Source organism: Pan troglodytes, chromosome 2 (assembly GCF_028858775.2).
Source record: "Pan troglodytes isolate AG18354 chromosome 2, NHGRI_mPanTro3-v2.0_pri, whole genome shotgun sequence".
Lineage (NCBI taxonomy): Eukaryota > Metazoa > Chordata > Mammalia > Primates > Hominidae > Pan > Pan troglodytes.
In genome coordinates, this window is record NC_086015.1 from 197,922,605 (window position 1) to 197,935,319 (window position 12,715).

At 47.5% G+C, this 12,715-nt stretch overlaps 1 long non-coding RNA gene across 1 annotated transcript in view; it reads left to right on the forward strand.

The window, feature by feature from the left end:
- LOC107970884 (uncharacterized) overlaps positions 1-12,375 on the forward strand; it is a 43,689-nt gene extending 31,314 nt beyond the window's left edge. Inside the window, exons 2-4 of the long non-coding RNA XR_008547350.2 lie at positions 6,207-6,303; positions 8,616-8,759; positions 10,276-12,375. This is a non-coding gene — a long non-coding RNA (uncharacterized LOC107970884). The remainder of the gene's footprint in view (positions 1-6,206; positions 6,304-8,615; positions 8,760-10,275) is intronic.
- Positions 12,376-12,715: the final 340 nt, after the last annotated feature.

The window sequence follows — 12,715 nt, forward strand, 5'->3', positions numbered from 1 at the left end:
AGACACAAAGAGCCCCTGTGCACAGCCTCCCTGAACAGAGCAGCCCCCCCTAGAGGCTCCACTGGGGTCACTTCTGCCTACAAATAAGGACATGCTGCGAAACATGCTGACCAGTGCCTGCAGTGTGGGGCAGAGAAAGTAGCAGATGGTTCAGGAAGACAGGAGGAAGCCTGTGGAGGGGGCAGCACCGGAGCTGGCCCTTGAAGTGTGGGGCAGACTTGGCCATAGAAGGGCAGCATAATCAAAGGCGAAGAATCAGGAGTGTTGTGTGAGTCACAGGTCATCCTGTTTGGCTTGAGGCTCAAGGAAGTGGGAGCTGAGGTTGGAAATGTAAACCTAGGCCAGGCAGAGCACCATGGCTCACACCTGCAATCCCAGCACTTTGGGAGGCTGAGGCAAGAGAATCGCTTAAAGATGGAGTTTGAGACCAGCCTGTGCAACAAAGCAAGACCCCATCTCTAAAAAATTTTTTTTAAAATTAGCCTGGTGCAGTGGCATACACCTATAGTCTCAGTTACTCGGGAGGCTGAGGCAGAAGGATGGCTTGAGCCCATGAGCCCAGGCATTCAAGGTTACAGTGAACTATGATTACACCACAGCACTCCATCCTGGATGACAGGACAAGCCCTGTCTCTATAAACAAATAAACCAACCAGGCACGGTGGCTCACGTCTGTAATCCCAGCACTTTGGGAGGCAGAGGTGGGTGGATCACGAGGTCAGGAGATAGAGACCATCCTGGCCAACATGGTGAAACCCTGTCTCCACTAAAAATACAAAAAAACAATTAGCTGGGCGTGGTGGCACGTGCCTGTAATCCCAGCTACTTGGGAGGCTGAGGCAGGAGAATAGCTTGAACCAGGGAGTCGGAGGTTGCAGTGAGCCCAGATCATGCTGCTGCACTCCAGCCTGGCGACAGAGTGAGACTCGGTCTCCAAAAAAACAAACAAACCAGTAAACAAGGTCAGAGATGTATGTGTCCTCCCCACGTCCCTCCCCTTTTTTTGACTTCTGGTGAAGAAAATGAGAGGATTAAGTTAATCAATCAGATCCTGCAGTTCATGACATATTATCATCATTGGTCCCTACACATTCCCTCTCTTGATTTGCTTATGTATTCTCATTTCCCCATCCATAGCGGGATGGCTTGCTTCTGATACATTTGTCATCCTTCTTTGTGTTTGTGCATGTTCTTATATAAGTGATATTGCTGCCTAGTTCTTAGGATGCATGTTGCTTTAATGTATGTAAATGATTTGGGATTTCGTATATGTTATTCTGCTGCTGGCTTTTTTATTTGGCACTAGGATTTTAAGATTCATTCATACTACCAAGTGTGCGTACAGGCAATGACTTCTAAGGGCTGTGTAGTACCACTGAAGTACACCCACTACATCCTGTCCACGCCCAGGGGTGGACATCCATGTCACCCACAAGTGGTTCCTTGGCAAAGGAACGCCATGTTGAGAGCTGACTTTTAGGCAGGCTGGTGGCCTGACAGGGCTGACGCGTGATCACCAGTCAACCAGACACTGGTGAGCCCAGCTTGGATGTGTCCAGCTGGAGTTAAGTGGCTGTGACTTCAGGTACTTAAGGGACCTGCACGGCTTCTTACAGGCGGTCTGCATTCTTGGTAACGCGTAATGTAGTGACTCATGGGAGAAATATTAGGTCTCGGTCCTATCTCGGTCCTAGCTTTGAAAGGACAATGTGTTTTTGATGCATAAGAGGAAGTTTAGGAAGCGGCCCAGGAGGTCTGTTTTCCCGAAGGTTGGGCTGTGAGTAAACGTGGTCTTTGGTTTGATGCAGGGAAAGGGCGGGGGAGGGGTGGCACATACCCACAGCAATCCGGGGGAATGGCATTGAACTGGAGAAGTGTGTGCATGTAAGTGTGAGTGTGAGCATGAGCGTGAGTGTGTGAGTGTGTGCCAGAGTGTGTGAGAATGTGACTAGTCCGGAAGGGCAGGACATGGAGGTGGCATAGGGACAGGGTGTGGTTATGAGGCTGTCTTCTTTCTCTCTTTCACTCATCCAACCTTGCCACGACTTTGCCTGCTGCTGGATCCCCTCTGAAGCGTCTCACTGAGGAGCCACAGTAAACTGTTATTCTTCATTTAACTGGGTTGGTTCCTGTGTATGCTTCCTGTACTTCTGGAGAATTTGTTTTCAATTTAGGGAGACAGTCCCTCTCTAAAAGAGCCCAGCAGCGCCACTGTCTGCACAGCACGTCTGTCCATCTGAGCACATAAAGAGGCCGGGTGTGGTGGCCCAAGCCTGTAATCCCAGCACTTTGGGAGGCCGAGGTGGTTGGATCATGAGGTCAGGAGTTCGAGACCAGCCTGGACAACATGGCGAAACCCTGTCTCAACTAAAAATACAAAAAATTAGCTGGGTGTGGTGGCGGGTGCCTGTAATCCCAGCTACTCAGGAGGCTGAGGCAGGAGAATTGCTTGAATCCGGGAGGCAGAGGTTGCAGTGAGCCAAGATCATGCCACTGCACTCCAGCCTGGGCGGTAGAGGGAGACTCCGTCTCAAAAGAAAAAAATAATAATAATAAAAAAAGAAGGTCTTGCAAAGGCACTCAAGCAGCCGAGGATGCGGTTTTACTTCTCAATGTGCTCCTTTCAGGCTGGCCAGGGCTTGGAGGGGGCAGGCAGGGGAAAGGGCATCAATGTGACGCAGTCCTAGGATCGCAGGCATTTCCTCTCCACCTCCAAGACCCACAGATGACGTCTCCAAGGCAGGTTGCAGATTGGATCCAACAGAGGTCCTGGGAATCTCTACGTCACCTCTATTAATTATTTCCATGCATGTCCCATCCCTTGGAAAACCCTGTCAGTAAAAGAATGAGCGTGGTTCCTCAGTTTCCTCCATGTGGAATGCAGCTACTTCCACAGTGACACCAGCATTGGAGATGCCTGCAGCTCTGGGGCTGGCAGTTCCCCGAGGGTGGGGCCCATGCCCATCCTGTTCACCACTGGACCACAGCATCTAACACAATGCCTGGCATATAGCATAAAATATAAATTCAATATGAATTGAGCAATATCTGAAATTAAGTGGCACGGACCAGAGAAAGAATCCAATTTTACAGGGAAATGAGATTAAGAGAGTTGAAGGAGGAGTTTCTCAATTTTATTATTGAAAGTTTCTGGTAAATTATTTGATATGACACTTTGACAGGACACCCTTAAGTTATGGGCAGCTTTGATTGCTAGAATGTTCTTCTTTAGAAGCAAGCAAACACTCCTTGATGGAATACCCGCTGGATGTTCTGCTCTGGATGAAGCCTCAGGGCTACTATATATACAGTATAATATATATTTATATATCATATATTTTATATATTATATATATTTATATATAATATATTTAATATATTTTATATAATTATATATAATATATTTAATATATATTATATATTTATATATAATATATTTAATATATATTATATATAATATATTTAATATATATTATATATATTTATATATATTATATATATTTATATATATATATATTTAGAGGCAAGTTCTTGCTCTGTCATTCAGGCTGGAGTGCAGTGGCATGATCCTAGCTTGCTGCAGCCTTGAACTCCTGGTCTCAAGTAATCCTCCCACCTCAGGCTCCTGAGCAGCTGGGACTATAGGTGCACACCACTATGCCCAACAACTTTTTTCTTTTAGAGATGGGGTCTTGCTATGTTGCCCAGGCTGGTCTTGAGCCCCTGAGCTCAAGCGATGCTCGCACCTCGACCTCCCAAAGTGCTGGGATCACAGGTGTGAGCCACCCTGCCTGACCCAGAGCTAATATTTTGGAGCATCTTCTCCGAGCTGGGCATTGTTTTAGGTGCCCTACTTGCATTACCTCATTTAATTTGTAGTCCTTTGAAATAAATCCCCAGTTAGCAGAAAAGGAATCTAAAGTTTAGAAGGGCAAATGCTTTAAGCAAAGTAAATGGCCCCGCTTTCAGCTGGGGAAGCTGCTGAGAGGACACATTGCATTGAGAGGAGAATGAGAGATGCCCCTCAAACTTTCAGCCCTTCACTTTTAGATCAATTCCACTCTTTATAGGAGATTTACATTTTATTCTTAGTGCTTTTCTGAAAGTCCCAACTATTTTTAAATTTTTTATAGTTAGAATATAAATTAATGTATTATAAAAATAAAATGGAATTTTAAACAGAAAGCTGGCTTGAAGATTTTGTAATGAGCTTACTATTTGAATACTGACACAGAATTCATGTTAACACAAACAATGCACCTTAAAGTAAAACCCACTGACAGAGGCTGTGAGTGAAAGACTGTGAAGTGATGCATATAGTTGCTATATTTAAGCTATTAAGGGCTCAAGGGTATTCTTTTGCCTTTAGGATTGCCTTGGAAAGAAATCAAACTCAGAAACAGACAAGCCAAGCCCACCGTATTCTTGCAGACACCTTCAGGTGATGGGAAGGGCCGCCCACTCTTGCAGGTCCTCCTTGGCTGACGCAGGCTTTCCTTCGCCCTCCCTAGGATGGCCTCTGAGGCCTTCTACCTTCCACTTCCCTCTGTTCTCTCCATTGCTCAAGATTTCTCACCTAAGTGGCCTTTTTTCCCCTGAAATGACCAGGCTATTCCTATTCCTGGCTCAGAGCCTTTGCACTTGCTGTTGCCTCTTCTTGGGACTCCTCTTCCCCAGATCTTTACATGGCTGACTCCCTGTCTTCATTAAGGTTCCGGTTCTGGCATCCTATTCTCAGGAAGCCTTGCCTGACGATCCTCGCTGAAGAGGTGCCTTTCTGCCTCCCTGCTCTAGCTATCCTGGCCACTCTGTATCCCATAACAGAATATGACTCCGTTCTATTGTCTTGATAACATTTGTCATATGTCAAATGATCTTATACGTATAATTGCTTAGGTGTCCCTCACCACCTTTCCCTTTGGACCGCTCAGTGAAAGCAGGCACTTTTTCTTGTTCACCATTGTTTCGCCAGCACCTACGCTGTGCTGTGTACAAAGGATGTGCTTAGCAAGCATTTGTCAATTACATCAATGACTGAATACTTGGATGAGTGAATGAGCCAGCTAAACCGGAGGTAGTACAGTAAAAAGGAATCTGGACTGAGGAATGAAAAGACGCCATAAAAGTTCTCACCTCCTCGCTCCATCAACACAGGGGCCATTGATTTTTGCAAAAACCCCTTAATCTCTTTAAGCCTCAACTTCCTCATCAGAAAAATGGGGATAACAACACCTTCCCTTTGTGCCTCCCCAGGTTGTGAGTGAGGAATGGATGCCATTGTTAGTGGCTTCCGTTGTGCTCAGTGGAAACACGCATCTACAGGTAGAATGTAGAGGAACAGCCCAATTCAGCTGTCTTGTGGATTTCAGGTTGTTTTTTTTCCCAAGCAACAACTGAGTGTTTCCTGAGCACTATTAGATCCCCAGAGCTCCTAGGGACTGGGATCTGCATAAGAGGCAGGGACCTGGCCCTTGATTTAATTGGGGAGTAATTAGTGAGCAATGCCAGCCCTTTATTAGTCATGGTTCAATAAGCTGAAATGAAGTAAGGCCAAAAAAATCCATTAACTATAGCCATATTTACACTTTCGTTGTCAGCCACACCATTGTTGGTTTAAAACAAGCCGCCTTTAATTTACGATAGTCATTATTTCTGTCTGGAAGAGAAATTCAGGAAGGAACCTGAATTTCGTAAGTATGCGTGCAATGATTACAGTTGAAGGGAATCTATGCTTGGTGGATATTTTTCAGAACCAGTGAATCTCAGAATAGTAGAACTTTTACTACTTCTAAGAAAGAAACAGGTCTCACACTGCACTAATAAAGAAGGTCCTAGGAACTATGTTTGCTAAGAGACTTCCCTTTCGGTCTTAACTGCTAACTCTAACACAGCAGGAACCTGAATTATTTGGGAGATAGGACTTGGAAATAAGAAAGAAGAGAGTGAGGTATGAGCTTGACAGGACCAAGCCTCTCAGGCTGGGGTGAAGATGGCACACTTTGGGTGCAGTGAGGAGGCTGGCCTGCCTGGAGTGGGGTTTGTGCCGAGAGGCAGCGAGAGATGCTGCTGGGAGCAGGTGGAGAAGGGCTTTGAATACCAGGGCAAGGAACATTGTGGCAGATTGTGTTTTTCAAAGATTGCTGCAACAATATGTTCATCCTACATTCTCTTCTTAAAATGTCATCCTGCTACCCCTCCCACTGCAGGCTGTGGTCTCTCTGCCTCTCTCTGGAACACAGGAGGAACTTTGCTACTGCCTTGACCGACAGAATACGGGGGAAGCGACATTGTGTGAATTACAAGGTTAGGTCATACTAATTCTATGCACTTCCTTTTTTTCTCTCTTGGGACATTTTCTCTTGGAACCCAGTCACCACGCTCTGAAGAGGCCCAAATTGGCCCACGTTGAGAGATTACATGCAGAGGCCAGGTATAGGTGATCTGGCAGTAGTAAGCTGAAGACCAGAATTAAACACGAGACATGTAAGTGAAGATAACTCCAGCTACTGCCAGCCCCCGGCAGTTGAGTACACCCCCAGTCTTTATGTCTTCCCACATGAGGCCCCTGGTATGGTGGAACAGCAATAAACCACCCTGCTGAGTCCTGTTTAAACGCCTAGCCCTCAGCATCGGCAAGATAAGGGCTGGTTTATGCCGCTCCCAGATGGTTGTCTCATGGGGTGATTTGTTAAACAGAAAGAGAAACTGGAAGGAACACACACTTCAGTGGGAGGCATTAAGGATAGAGGCACACTCCGAGCCATGCCAGGAACCCATAGCACAGGGCACCCTGAGCTGCCGGCCTCACTGACAGTCATGGCAGTCATCTTTGCTCCTCCAGTCGTGGTAATTCTCAGAAGGTTTTCATGGATAAACATGGGGCAGGTGGTGCAGAGACTGCTTGCCATCTCTCTCCACAAATGAAGAAACTGAGACTCAGTGAGAGTAAGTGGCTAGCTAAAGTCCCTACAGCGGGTGAGTGGACCAAGCCAGCATCTCCCACACCCAGCAAAGCACCATCTAATTCTTCCTATTACACTGGCCTCAGTACCCTCCCTGTCTCCTGCCCTTTCCCTGATAGATGAAGAAACTCTGGCCAGAGAACCTCCATGCCTTGTTCAAGGTCCCTAAAACAAGCAAACAACATCCAGCGACTGCTGGGCACCATGCCGCTCGCAGGGACGTGGGTTTCTCTGGTTGACTACAGTGACCCTGGTGTCCACCATGACTATTCTGATGTCATAGCTTGTCTAGACTAACTCCTCATTATACCCATGGGCAAGCCAGAGCCTACCCATTTTTAAGGTCCATCCACCTCCAACCTCCTCAGTAAAGCCTTCCCTGATGTCTCCACCACGAATAATTAATCACCTTCTCCGTGAGCTCCAATAACACTTTGCTCACAACTCTACCATAGCATATTATATGGAAGTATCTCTACTTATATATCCAGTGATTAATGCTGGCTGTCAACTGGGCCTTTAGCTGGGCTGTTGCCAAGACACCTACAATGACCTCTCCATGTAGTCTCTCCACATTAGAGACAACTGATAAGTGTTAATGAACTAGAAATGCACCTGTAGGTCCAACAACCAACTGGAGAATCTGAGTGTGTATAAGGGGAGAGAAGCAGTGCTCATGTGGGTATCTGGGGGCAGGGAGGGAGGGAAGAGAGTTTGAGTTAAAATGAAATGACTTTTCATTTCCCTCGGCAACCCCGAGAGTCTGGGTTTTCTTCTGGAATGTTTTGCGTGACCCACTCTGGTAGCAGGCTCTCTGCCAGTACATCCTGACAGAAAGCTCACAATTAGGGCCACGGTAACCAGAAACAGAGCTGGAAGGGCGGCCCAGGGCAGGCAAACGGAGCCCGGCAGTGTGGCCTGCACCATGCTAAGTCAGGGATGTCTGCAGGCCTGGCCAGAACCCTTGTGGCTGTGGCGTATTTAGGATGATCGACAGAGGCTGGGCCGGCCTGTGTCCCAGCCAGTGATGGGCTGGGAACCAGAAGGCTGGAGCAGATCTCAGGCTGGCCACTTCTTCCAGTTCAGTGAGCTGTTTGTTTTTTTTTAATTTTTTTTATTTTAGATGGAGTGTCACTCTGTCACCCCGGCTGGAGTGCAGTGGTGCGATCTCGGCTCACCGCAAGCTCCACCTGCCGGGTTCTATTGATTCTCCTGCCTCAGCCTCCTGAATAGCTGGGGCTACAGGTGTGTGCCACTGCGCCTGGCTAATTTTTGTATTTTTAGTAGAGATGGGGTTTCACCGTGTTGTTCAGGCTGATCTCGAACTCCTGATCTTGTGATCCGCCCGCCTTGGCCTCCAAAAGCGCTGGGATTACAGGCGTGAGCCACCGCGCCCAGCAAGCCTCTACCACATGATGTCACAGGTGTGGGCCCAGCAGTGCGTGAGTAAGACCCAGCTCCTCCACGCCAGCTTGCCCATCACTTGGAAACTTACATTGCCTCTCTTGGGCTTACTTCTCTTGTCTGTAAGAATTGGGCACCTGTGAGACATTTAGCGTAGTGGACACATGGCCACGCCGTGCATTCTGGCTGAGAGCAAGTGTTCTCAGCCATCTCCCTCAGACCCTAACTCCACAGACCTCCCTTTCTCAGCAGGGTGACTAACACACCATCAGAGTGGCAGGAAATTGGAGAATCACTACGACAGTCACCTAGCCTGGCTGGCAGCATTGAAAGAACAAACAAGTGCCTCCAGAATTAAGGAATTAAGGAGAAAAGCAGCCCTGACTTCAGAGGGTAATGGAAAGTTTGCAATAGATAAGAATATTGAGCTGAGAGAGGGAAGGGAATAAGCAATCTTAACTAGTCGGTTTCCTTCCCAAAGTCCTCTTCAGGTGATTTTTTCTCAGGAGGTTCAAAGCACTTGCCAGCTCCCTCTGAGGTGGCTTCTCCCCTGCCCCTGTGGTGAGCGTTAGTCAGATGGGGATGGTGGGGACGTGCCGCTCAGGCAGAGCAGACAGGCTCCGTGGGGTGGCAGGGACAGCACCGGACAGGCCGGCGGAGTCGGGTGGCTGTGTTCGAGGCCCGTGTCTGGATAAGCTGCTTTCTCTGGGCTCGGCTTTCTCATTGTGTCTGTAACGTGAGAGGTCGGCCCGTGGTCGCACGGACCCTGCTCCCATCCTGCCTCGCTGTTCCTTTGCATCTGCAGCTCCCCCTCTCCCTACCCTTCAGCTCTTACTGCACACACTCACCCCTGCTTCCCTTCTGGTTTCTCCTCTCCTCCCTCATCTCAAACGGTGCCCACTGCAAGTCACTCCTTCTCCATCTCTGACTGCAACTGGCCCTTCCTTGTCAAAAACCCTTCTTCCTCCAGCTCTGGGCAAGCCCTCCCTCCTGTTCTCCTGAGCAATCAGATGCCACACAGGTTACTACAGTGCAGCCCTCTCAGCTCTGACTACTTATAAGACACCCTGGGCTCTGTTTAAACCTGAAAGCTCGATTCGCCCCAAGCCAATGGAATCCAGTGTCTTTTCAAAGCCTCCTGAAGGATTCAAATGCGCTCCCAGGGCTGAGAAATAAGGTGGTCCACACCTCTATCCCATGTGGATTAACCTCCTCCCTTTATAAAAACAAATGCAAGGCCCTTCAAAAGCCTTTTTTTTTTTTTAGACAGAGTCTCAGTCTGTCGCCCAGGCTGGAGTGCAGTGGCTCCATCTTGGCTCACTGCAACCGCCCGGGTTCAGTCGATTCTCCTGCCTCAGCCTCCTGAGTAGCTGGGATTACAGGCATGCACCACTACGCCCAACTAGTTTTTTGTATTTTTAGTAGAGGCGTGGTTTCACCATGTTGGCCAGGCTGGTCTTGAACTTCTGATCTCAAGTGATCCACCTGCCTCAGCCTTCCAAAGTGCTGGGATTACAGGCGTGAGCCACTGCATTGGGGCCAAAAGCCATTCTTAATGATATCTTCCGTGTTTGGTTGGCTTTTGTCTTTTTTTCTTTCCTTTATTTAAAAAGCCTTTGGCCGTCAAGCCCTGGGAATTGGTGGCATTCCTCAATCAGCTCACAGTGCATTTGCATGACCAGTCCCTGCATGTCCCCTCTTTTCTTGTGCTAAAGGTGATTATCCCCAGGCCCGAATCCTATTCTTTTTTTTTTTTTTTTTAACCCATAGACCATCATTTTGATATGTTTACCTTTCTGTTTGAACATGTTCTTGCAAAGTGTGTTCTTCTGTGTATATGTACTTTTACGTATGGCAATGACATGCCCTGTGGTCCCTGCCAGTGACTTGGCTTCCTGGTGCTCCATAGGTACATCTTCCATAAAGACCGTGCCCTGAGCTCACCATTCCTCTTTCTGAGAGAGCTGAGGCAGTTCTTCCTTCAGGGGAGCAACCATTGTTCTAGGCTCAAAGCAAGTCTGAGAGAGACGCACACGTGTGGGATTCTAGGACCTTGACCCTCCACCACAAACAGAGGCACTCACCTCTGCATTCTGGGAAACGACAGTCTGTGTGTCAGCCAGATAAACACTTAAGTTCAGGGGCATCTGACAAACAGCTGTCCCCACCGACCTTGTTTTGTTGGTCCCATTTTCACAACTGCTGATGTGGCTTCCTGAGTTCCTGGCCACTTGAATAAACAACCAAGAGCAGCAGCCTCGACGCCCGCAGGACCCTGCGCAGGCCGCGCTGGGCAGCTGTCCATCAGCACCCCTGTGCACACAGACAGCAGGCAGCAGACCAGCGCCCTGGACAGCTGGTACCGACGCCCTCCATCTGTCTGTCTGTCCCCAGGGCTGGGTGGACAGGGAAATCTCTTTACAGTGCAGACAGCGGAGCCTGGTGCTGAGACCATCTGACCTGATCTTGAAAGGACTGCATTCTCCTGCCACTCTCTGGCAGATTCCAGCTTGGGGCCTGTTTTCTGGAGCTAGCTGTCACATGAACCCCAGCCTGCTGGCTGGGAGATCCAGCCAGGTCAGTTTTATGGCCAAGAGAGCAACCAGTTTTATGGCCAAGAGAGCAACCAGTTACTATCTCAAGCTGGAGAAAATGGATTATCTTTAGTCCTTCTGTGCAAAACTAAAACCAAAATGTTTCTGTTTTTGGTTTGGGAGTGATGCATCTGGGCAGAGGGGTGGGGTGTTAGACTCAGTCCATGCCCCTCATTTTGCAAGGCTGAAACTGAGGCCAAAGGGACTTGCTCAGGGTCACAGAATTGCAGAAAAGCCCCCAGTCAAACTCAGCGGTCCTGAACCCCAGGCTGTCCTTTCAATTCCCCAGCCTTTGTTCCAGGTTTCATCCCCCACAGGGCTGCTTGTCCTCATCAGTGCACAGTAATCTGAGGCTCTGCAGGAGGGGGCCGCCTTCTCTTTCATGCTGTGCTGTTGAGCGTAGACCACAAAACGTGGAATACCTTGCCCAGGGTTTCTGTCCAGCTTTGCTGTGTATTTCAATCTTTTGAGCTTCAGTTTCCAACTCTGGGGAGAAGGGCTAACAAGAGTTATGATATATGCATCAGGAGCTTTAAAATAGTCATAGCCTTTAACCCAGCGATTGGACTTCTGGGAAATTATCCTGTAAAAGTGATTGAAAAAGCTTTATGCTCACAATGTTCATTGTGCACATAAGAAAAATGAATCTCCAAAACAGTTTCAAACTCACAAACAGGGCATGATCCCAGCTGGGTTAAAAAAAAAAAAAAAAAGGGAAGGAGGCCAGGCGTGGTGGCTCACGCCTGTAATCCCAGTACTTACGGAGGCTGAGGTGGGTGAGGTCAGGAGTTTGAGATCAGCCTGGCCAACACGGTGAAACCCCGTCTCTACTTAAAATACAAAAATTAGCCGGGCATAGGGGCGGATGCCTGTGATCGCAGCTACTCAGGAGGCTGAGGCAGGAGAATTGCTTGAACCTGGAGGCGGAGGTTGCAGTGAGCTGAGATTGTGCCATTGCACTCCAGCCTGGGCTATAAGAGCAAGACTCTGTCTCAAATTAAAAAAAGAAAAAGAAAAAAGAAGGAAGTAAATAAACAATACCCAGGGTTGCTCAGGTGATGGGTTTATAAATAATAGTTTCTTTATTCTTTTACTGTTTCAAAATGTTTTACCGTGTATCTACCATCATGCCTCACTTAACAATGGGAATATGTTCTGAGAAATGCATGGTTAGGCAGTTTTATTGTGGTGTGAACATTGTAGAGTGTACGCAAACTTAGGTGGCGTAGCCTATTACACGCCCAGGCTCTGTGGTGTAGCTTATGGCTCTTAGTGTACAAACCTGTACAGCGTGTTACTGTACTGAATACGGTAGGCAACTGTAGCACAATGGTAAGCATTTGTGTCTCTAAATATAGAAAAGGTACAGTAAAAATACAGTGTAAAAGAAAATAAAATGTATACCTTGGCAAGGTATAGATTTTAAAATGTGTACATAGTAAGTGCCCTGAACCTATATACCTGTACAGCGCATTTACCATGAATGGAGCTTGCAGGATGGGAAGTTGCTCTGGGCAAGTCAGTGAGTGAGTGAGTGTGGAGTGGATGAGAAGGCCTGGGAGTTGCTGTACATGACTGTAGACTTTATAAACACAAGACACTTCGGGTACACTACATTTACTCAGAAATTTTATTTTTCGAAATAAATTAACCTTAGCTTACTGTAACTTTTTTACTTCATACATTTTTAACTTTTTAAACTTTTTGACTCTTTTGTATTATAATAACACTGAGCTTAAAACACAAATGTATTGC